This window comes from Leguminivora glycinivorella, chromosome 17 (genome assembly GCF_023078275.1).
Source record: "Leguminivora glycinivorella isolate SPB_JAAS2020 chromosome 17, LegGlyc_1.1, whole genome shotgun sequence".
Lineage (NCBI taxonomy): Eukaryota > Metazoa > Arthropoda > Insecta > Lepidoptera > Tortricidae > Leguminivora > Leguminivora glycinivorella.
Genome location: NC_062987.1, coordinates 3,297,459 through 3,306,136, shown reverse-complemented (window position 1 = coordinate 3,306,136; position 8,678 = coordinate 3,297,459). Strand labels below are relative to the sequence as shown.

Sequence of the window (8,678 nt, the reverse complement as noted above, 5' to 3'; positions counted from 1 at the left end):
CAAGGGGGCAAAGTTGTATTTTACCGCCGAGTTTGGAATTGAAAAACTCATTGCACCTAAGTGAAAGGATTCTATAGTTGAACCACGAGCGAAGCGAGTGGTTTAGAATAAAATCCTGAACTTCCGTGTTTTAACACACAGAAGTAAAATACATTTGCACCCAAGTGTAACAACTAAAACTTTTCCTCACTATAGCTATAAAAAAATACAACGCAAAAAAATGCGTTTATCACTGCTTTTTTTACAGTATTTCCACAAATACTGGTAAATCATCTTTATTACTAGATTCACCTACTTTTATCAATTTTAAAGCAGTTAATTTTGACTTTTTCAAGGTCAAATTACTTTACCCACTAGTGGATAAAATACGTTTTTACCCGCTGGTATTAAAGGACAAAACACGTGTTTCCGAGCTAGTGAGGGGAAAAAATATTTTCTTCGATTCAAATCCATGTAACAGTAAATTAATTTGATCAGTTTGTTTAAAGTTGTTATCAATATTATCACAGCCGTGACTGATGTGTTCGATATCTATTATTGATATAAGTATGATACCAACGATCGTACGATATGTGGCAGAAGGTATCTTTATAACAACTAATCTTATCGCCTTTACAGTACCTATATGTATATTCTACACACAGTAATAAAAATATATAGAGATACAGTATATTTTCTAGAGTAAGAATAGATAGTAGATTCTATTTAAATTAAATTTAAATTTAAATTTTTGGTCAATGGTCAGGCATTGTACAAAAATCACGACATAAGTTACCCGTTACAAAAAATTGGTTGCATTAATCATTTATTTTATAAAATGTTGTAAAATCTCATACTATCTCCTATGATTTATTTAAATTTGGATGAATCAAAAACCGATTTGGATCAATCGGTTTTTCTTACCTGTTATTGCCATGGTTACGTTACGGTCCCCTGAGTCACGCTGGTTTTATGCAAAATTATGCTACTTAAACTATGCAAACATGCATTTTTCTGGTGTTAACAAGCCCTTTCCTTAATTTGACACCTATGCAAGCATGCATGTAATCCAATCCAATTTCAGTAGCATAATTTTTCATAAAACCAGCGTGACTCAGGGGACCGTAACCATGGCAATATCAGGCAAGAAAAAGTTGATTCAGCCATTTACGGCTATTCATCCATTTCATATTTATCAAGTACGTACCAACCAACCAACCCACCAACAGCGACAGCTAGCTTATTCTTTACATACTACATAAGTAGTTAGGTAGTATGTAGATACATATCTACAGAAACAGAAGGTATATAAAATGATGTCTTGCAGCAAGCATGTGGCTAACTTTTCCTGTTCCGTTTTTGCAATTCGGGTTTTCCAGCATAACTTCATGTTATACGCTGCTAACTTAATAAATTAAGAACAGCTACGAATGACTTAAGTTATGAATTAAGTATAGAACGTTACTTGGAATATTTCGAGCGTTTGTTTTGTTTATTTTAATGTCTAATAATAAGTATTAGGTAGCAACTCGACGAATACTTATAGCTGAAGCTATTACTTGATGATTAACGGGTCAAAATTATTTTTATGAAAAAAGTAAAAAATTAAAAACCACTAATTAAGTGCATTTAAACAACAACATCAAAGAAAGGAAGGAAGGAGGTAGATTGACAGTTTGTTCAAACAAGAGTCTATAGGTACCTACGCAGAAGTTATTGTATTTCCGTTCAATTCCGATCTATTTGGTATGGGACTAAGAAAAGGGTCAAAACGGGTAGGGTCAAAATTGCTTGCCAGCACATATGCGCACAATTGACAACATTTCAAAATTTTCAATGTCCCTAAATCGAAAACCATTTCGAGATATACGCCTGTAGATCACAAAAATATATTTTTTAGTTTTTTTTTCCTTATTTTTAGTAAAAATAGTTAAAAGGGGAAGTGACGTTACGTAGCTGAGTCAGACTATTCAGAGCTGCCACTATAACCACAAAAATCTTCCGGTTGGGATGTCACTTGAGTTTGACTGTGACACTTATCATCGCTAGTAGTATGGAGATTTAGAGGTAAGGAGCGGAAGCTTTAAGTTTCAGAAGTGCAGATATAGGCACATAAGAGTTTGACACGTTATTTTCGACTGTTCTACTTTGACAGATTTATCTCCTTATACTTAATTCTACATTCCATAGCTCATATTTGTTGACAGTGACATTTGACAGGCGGACATCTCGGACTGTTTAAGCTGACTGTTAAAACCTTTATTTTGGAATGATTTTGTCGTTTTCTTAGGTGTATGAAACAACACATGTGATGTCAGAACGCTGTGTCTTGACGTTTGTAACTTACGCTCTTTCTGTTTGAAGTAGTAATAAAAAGGGATTTTCGCATTAAAATAGCAGTTTTTGGGAAAAGTAAAAAAATACGTGTATCTTTAAATATTGAGTTCTTTCAAACCAAACAATAAAAAGTAGTAGTCGAAAATATGAAATGTTGCCAATTAGCAAGGAGAAGACTGTAGAGTATACATAGTGCAGTAACCTATGGTGCACAGATATCAACCTCATATGGGCGCGACCCTCCGTTGTGCTTGTGAATGTTCTCTATCATGCGAGTATAATGAGATCGTTTTCGAAAAAGGCACAACAAACAAACAAGCTCAGTCTTGAGGAAACGACGAAGAAGAAGAATAAAGAGACAGATTGGAATACACGCAGCGCAGTCTTAAAAAATCAAGAAGGTTTGTAAGAAAACATTTTCATAGGTCAGGGGAGATAAGTATGCCGATAGAAGCCCAGTTTCATATTTAAGCTGACACGATAAGGTGATTGATGTAATACTAGGCCTTAGGTGAAGGCTGACATTATCGCGAATATCTCCGAGTTTCGCATTGTCATGTTAGTTTCAGACGCACGAAGCGATACCATAATCTAATACATTTGCGTCATTCAGATCACCTGAATATTATCTAGATCCCAAGTATCAGATGATACTACGAGTATGATTATATTTGGAATGGACTCACTTTAATAATATCGGTTAGTGATCGGTCATTATTATTAATATACTTAAAATAAGATAACCACGTCAAAAAAAAAAGCCTTAACTAAAAATAATTACAAACAGTAATTAGTCAATCAATACCGCTCCGCACCGCCTCCGGTGTTATTAATATTAAATAAATATAACAATATTATAGGACAGTTTCACACCGATTGACCGAGCCCTACGGTAAGCTCAAGAAGGCTTGTGTTTTGGGACTTATGGGTACTCAGACAACGATATATTTATAATATACAAATAATTTTATATTGGGTTGGCACAAAAGTAATGAGACACTTGTTTAACCTTTTATATTTTTTTATTATTATTACAATACAAAAAGCTTAGTCGATGATGTAATCACCATTAGCATCTATGACTTCTTGCCAACGATCCGGCAAAGTTTGGATGCCTTTCGCCCAGAACTATGATGGCTGTGCCTCGAAAAAGTTGTTCAACTCCACCTGTATATCATGGAAATCATTGAATTGTTTACCCCGCAAATGTCGTTTCAGGGCTCTAAACAAATGAAAGTCTGATGGTGCGAGGTCTGGAGAATAACGTGGGTGGGGTATCGTCTCCCAGCCCAAGTTCTGCAGCTGTTGGCGAACGGTAGATGCGACATGAGGTCGAGCGTTATCATGTAGTAAAATTACAGTGGCTCGTCTTCGTCGTTTTTTCTTGATAGCAGAAGATAGTTCGGTGAGCTGTGTTGAATATTTGTTAGCGTTTACAGTTTAATTGTAATAGTTCATGAAACAGCATGCCTTGCGAGTCCCAGAAACAACAAAGCAAAACTTTTAAGCGGTTCTTTTGACTCAGCTTCGGTTGAGTTGGTGGCGTTTCTTCTCGAGGCAGCCAAAAAGCACGACGTGTATCGTTCTCATAATAAATCCATGATTCATCTCCCGTAACCAGATCAGTCAAAAACTCTTTACGTCGGGGTCGCAGCAAAAGTGATTGACAGATGGCGACACGGACTACACGACTGGCGTCGGTAAGGATGTGCGGTACCCATCGAGCCAACATTTTTCGATACCCAAGCTCATGCAGATGGTATTCCACAGCGTGGTGACTGCAGTTAAGTGCTTCCGCTAATTCACGAGTAGTAGCATCAGGATTCGACTGTAGTTCGCGGCGTAAATCGTCATCATTGAATGCAGGTGGTCGCCCTGAGCGTGACTGACTTTCAAGGCTCCTGTCTCCTGATTTAAAACGGTCAAACCATCTGGACACCGTGGCATGGCTTGTACTTCCAGCGCCCAATGCAGTGTTGATATTGTCAGCCGCAGCCCGCGCACTGTGGCCTAACAAGTACTCGTATAAGTAAAGTGTTCGAACTTGTCGCTCGTCCATTTTATTTCAATCTAACTAAACCAATCACGAGGGCGGCTTTATATACCCTAACATTAGAAGTACCTAGAATGTTCCACAACATACTGGAAATATTATCGAAAACAATTAACTTAAGAAAGGAAATGTATAGAGTTTTGTAGAGTGTGTCATTACTTTTGTGCCAACCCAATACATAGAAAACATCTATGAGTCAGGAAAAAATATTTGTGCTCATCACACAAATAAATTCCCTTACTGGAATTCGAACTCAGGACTGCGGCTTAGCAGCCAGGGCCACTACGCGCTAAGCCAGATCAGTCGGATCGACAAAAGGTTTCAAAACTTAATCATAGTCGTGTTGATATGGCTATTATAAGTATTTTTGACAAGACTGAATATATGTCTACAATCGATGCTACTCGTATTAAGCTTAGAATAATAATTTTATAACTGGAAAATGACTGCCGTTGGCGACACCTGAACTCCAGATCCAGCGGCCGTGAGTTCTCAGTCTCACCCAAGGTAATATTTTTCCAGTTTTAAATGAACTAGATCAGCCATTCTCAAAGTGTGCTCCGCGGACCCCTAGGGCTCCGCAGAGCCTCTCTGGGGGCTCCGTGTGAATTTTGGGTACCTGATATGCAACTTCAACTCTCTTCCATAAAACCAAACATTCACCAATTGTTAAAAAATAAAAAACTGCTTCATGTAATACCTCACATTAGAATCTAGTGATTAGATTTTACTATCATGATTGCTTATTACAATAAAGATTGCAATAAAAAAAAATTTAAGGGTTCCGTCAGATGTTTTACTTTCTAAAAGGGTTCCATGGGAAAATAAGTTTGAGAACCGCTGAACTAGATTTTGCCCGCGGCTTCGCTCGCGTTAGAAAGAGACAAAATGTAGCCTATGTCACTCTCCATCCTTTCAACCATCTCTACTTAAAAAAATCACGTCAATTCGTTGCTCCGTTTTGCCGTCAAAGAAGGACAAACAAACAGACACACACACTTTCCCATTTATAATATTAGTATGGAAGTATGGATTGTAAGTCTTTTAATATAAACCTCTTGTCCTCCCACGTCACTCGCCACATACTGTGTTCTGTGTTATCCTATTGTCAGACAGACCTGCCCTCGGATTATCCAGTAAACCTTTTACCCAGTAGAGACTCGCAAAGGTCTTAAGGATTTCGTTGAATACGAATATCTATTGAGATATTTTGTTGAGTTATAGTTCCTCTTATCACTATTAGGTATATCGGAGCGGCCGCGCTGCTCTAAAACATATGTAGACGCACTAATGACTTGACAATGGAAGCGTTTTCTAAACTCGACTGGTTTTTAGGTCGACTCGCGAAATGAGTGACTCTATTAAAGTACATACCTATTTAGGGGTGTAAAAAAACATTAAATTACTCAGCAAACTTATGTAACTTATGTTACGGAAACTACACAAAAACACTTTCCTGTCAAGATAATGTCTGACATGCACAAATTGCACATCCACATTTCGTCACCTCAAAGTCTGTCCAGATAAGGCGCAGACGAAATCTAGCAATATCTAAATGTGCAGAATGTACCTACCTATACTTCACATTTGACATTTTACTCAAAGGTCAAGACAAGTATTTATGTATTTGAAATATGTCTATAGTCTAAACTAAACTGTCAAAAGGCAATGTAGAAATGCGTCCAAATAATTATATAACAAGAGTCGAGCGCGCGACACGTCCGAGAATCAAATTTAAATGTCAAGGTGAAGGCAACGCGAAAGGAAACGCACGTTACGTCACGGCCGCCATTTGCCGTGTGACGTCACTCGCCGCGCCACCCGCCACCTTAAGTGCGTTTTCACATTATCCGATCCGATATCGGATGTCGGAAGGATTTCAATAGATAAAATCCAAGATGGCGCCTGCAATGTATGGGATATCGGTCCGACATCCGATATCGGATCGGATAATGTGAAAACGCACTAACGTGACTACGGAAGGACTAAGTCGGCGCGGCCGGCATAACAACCGATGCGATTTCATTCATTGGCGCTGTACGCGATTATCTGAGAGAGATTTATTGTGGTTCTACATTGTTTAAGAAACGATGTGTCGTTAAAAAGGAGCGTGAAATTGAAATTTATTGAGGCCGAAACAGTTTTATTTGAAAAGTATGTAAAAATATTATAGAAGGAAACAACATCTGAATTCTGGACCCGTAGACAAAAGGTCTGTTGAACTCAAAGTTTGTGCCTCGTTGTCGAAGCGATAGCGTAAGTGACCTTCGTTAGCCCTGCTGCAGTGCCCCATTCCATTCGCACAAGCTATAGATAGACTACCAGACCCGAGTCATCGCCAGTGTTTATTTAGATGTCTGTCTTAGTACAGAACCTAACCCTCATTCAAGACTTCAACCAGTTCGTACTTCGTAGACCATAATAAATGTCTCAATTAAATAGCATTGATCGTCCATACAATTATGTATATGTATGTAGGTAAGTGTAGTACTTAGAATCATATAAGGAAATTCTAATTTATAAAAACTGCAGGTATGTCAGCTCACAATTCTGTAACTAAAGTTTTTATTCGCATTGATCATCTAAATTGAAAACCGGTTATATACTTGTTCTGATAACCCGTCACTTCTATATAATGGGGGATGTCTGAAAATTTTAAAATCGCCTGATATTTTTTCTGGTGATAGGAATAAGCATTTCTATTTACAGAAAAAAGTTACAGATTTTTTGGTAGCACCATACATTTTATAAAAATAAAAACGTGTTGCTCGACTGCGCGTACGACACACTTCGGCAGTTATGAGATTTGTCTTAGTCTTTAAAAAAATTCCATTTTGAATCTGTGCTGGCCACAGACACTGACAGTTGATTGTCAGCTTGACATTTTTCTCGGAGAATTCATAACCATATCTGGTGAACTATTTATTACTGTTTTCGACTCATTTTCTCTCCCTGGCCTCTGATTTTGCCTCCTTCTACGACTACCTTCGCTCTCGAACCCCGGACGTTGATTTTACTGGCTTAAAACGACGACCTTTGATATTAACCTCTGGACCTGATTCTGCTTGCATTAACGAAGACGTTTGCTTTTAAACACTGGACCTGATCCTGCTGAACTGTTTACGATCCGTTTTGCCTCCCTGACTTCTGATTTTGCTTGATATAAGGACGATCATCGCTTTTAAGTTCCGGACACTATTTGTTATAATGAATACAAGTACATAAACACGATATAAGGATCCCAAAACATGCTTTATACCAACTTGTTCTAAAACCAACCAGAAAAACCCAGATTTAAAATTGTTCATATTAAGAAAGGAGCTGAAGGAAAGTTGGTCTCAATAGGTTGGCAGGAACTGCCCAACCAGAGTGTGATTTTGCTGTGAAGACCACCTGAGTGTAAGATACCGTGTCTTGTTTACCAACCTTAAAATGCAGTTACACGCTGGCAATAATATCATAAAAAAGAAAGCCATAAATATCTGACACGGTGGCATTTTATAAAATGTGTATTTTGTTGGATAGACCAATAGGAAAAATATGGTAAAATACATTTTTTTTTATAATTTGCAATGTCCTATAATAAAATACAATTGATTTATTTTATTGTGTTGTTTTATTTTACTTCTGAGTTGTAGGTGTGTCATGTGTGTCGAGTTACTGTCAAGTTACTATCAAATTCAGTCGGCTATGGCTTTCCATATTCTTCTATGGCCCTCCATACTGTTAAAGCATGATTAACAGCACTATAGTAGATTGTGTTACGAGGGAGCAAAATTGCATATTTATAGCGAGGATATAAATGGAATTGTGAACAAAGTGAAGTATTCTATATGTAATTGAATACTGAGTGTAGTGACTGGGATTCGAAAAGAAAGGGTTATTTTCTTCCCTGCACTGCGAGGAGGGTGCAAAGAGGCACTTTTCCTCTTTGCTATTAGGGACCAAAGTGATACTTTTCCCTTCAAGGACACATTTTTTTTACATGGTTACATAACATACCATTTTTTATGTTCATATTATCATTATATATAAATATATTATCATTATCATTATATATAAATTTCCTAAAAGTTGATGTTAAGGTGGCTCGCTTTCCATACAAAAAACATCTACCATTTATTTAGTCACCGCACACTACAACTAAATAAAAATATGCGCATACATCTACTATACATTATCCGTCGTCGCGGTAGTGAATGAAATACATTGTTTCATACAGAAATCATGGACAAATCCATGTGAATTTTTTATTAATTTTACGTAAATGTGCGTGCCAAATTTTTGTGTACAGACACAGAGCCGTCAT

At 37.3% G+C, this 8,678-nt stretch overlaps 1 protein-coding gene across 1 annotated transcript in view; it reads right to left on the bottom strand.

Annotated features, from left to right (window-relative positions):
* Positions 1-8,678, bottom strand: part of LOC125235089 — a 241,470-nt gene that overhangs the window by 80,025 nt on the left and 152,767 nt on the right. The gene's annotated exons all lie outside the window — the stretch shown is intronic.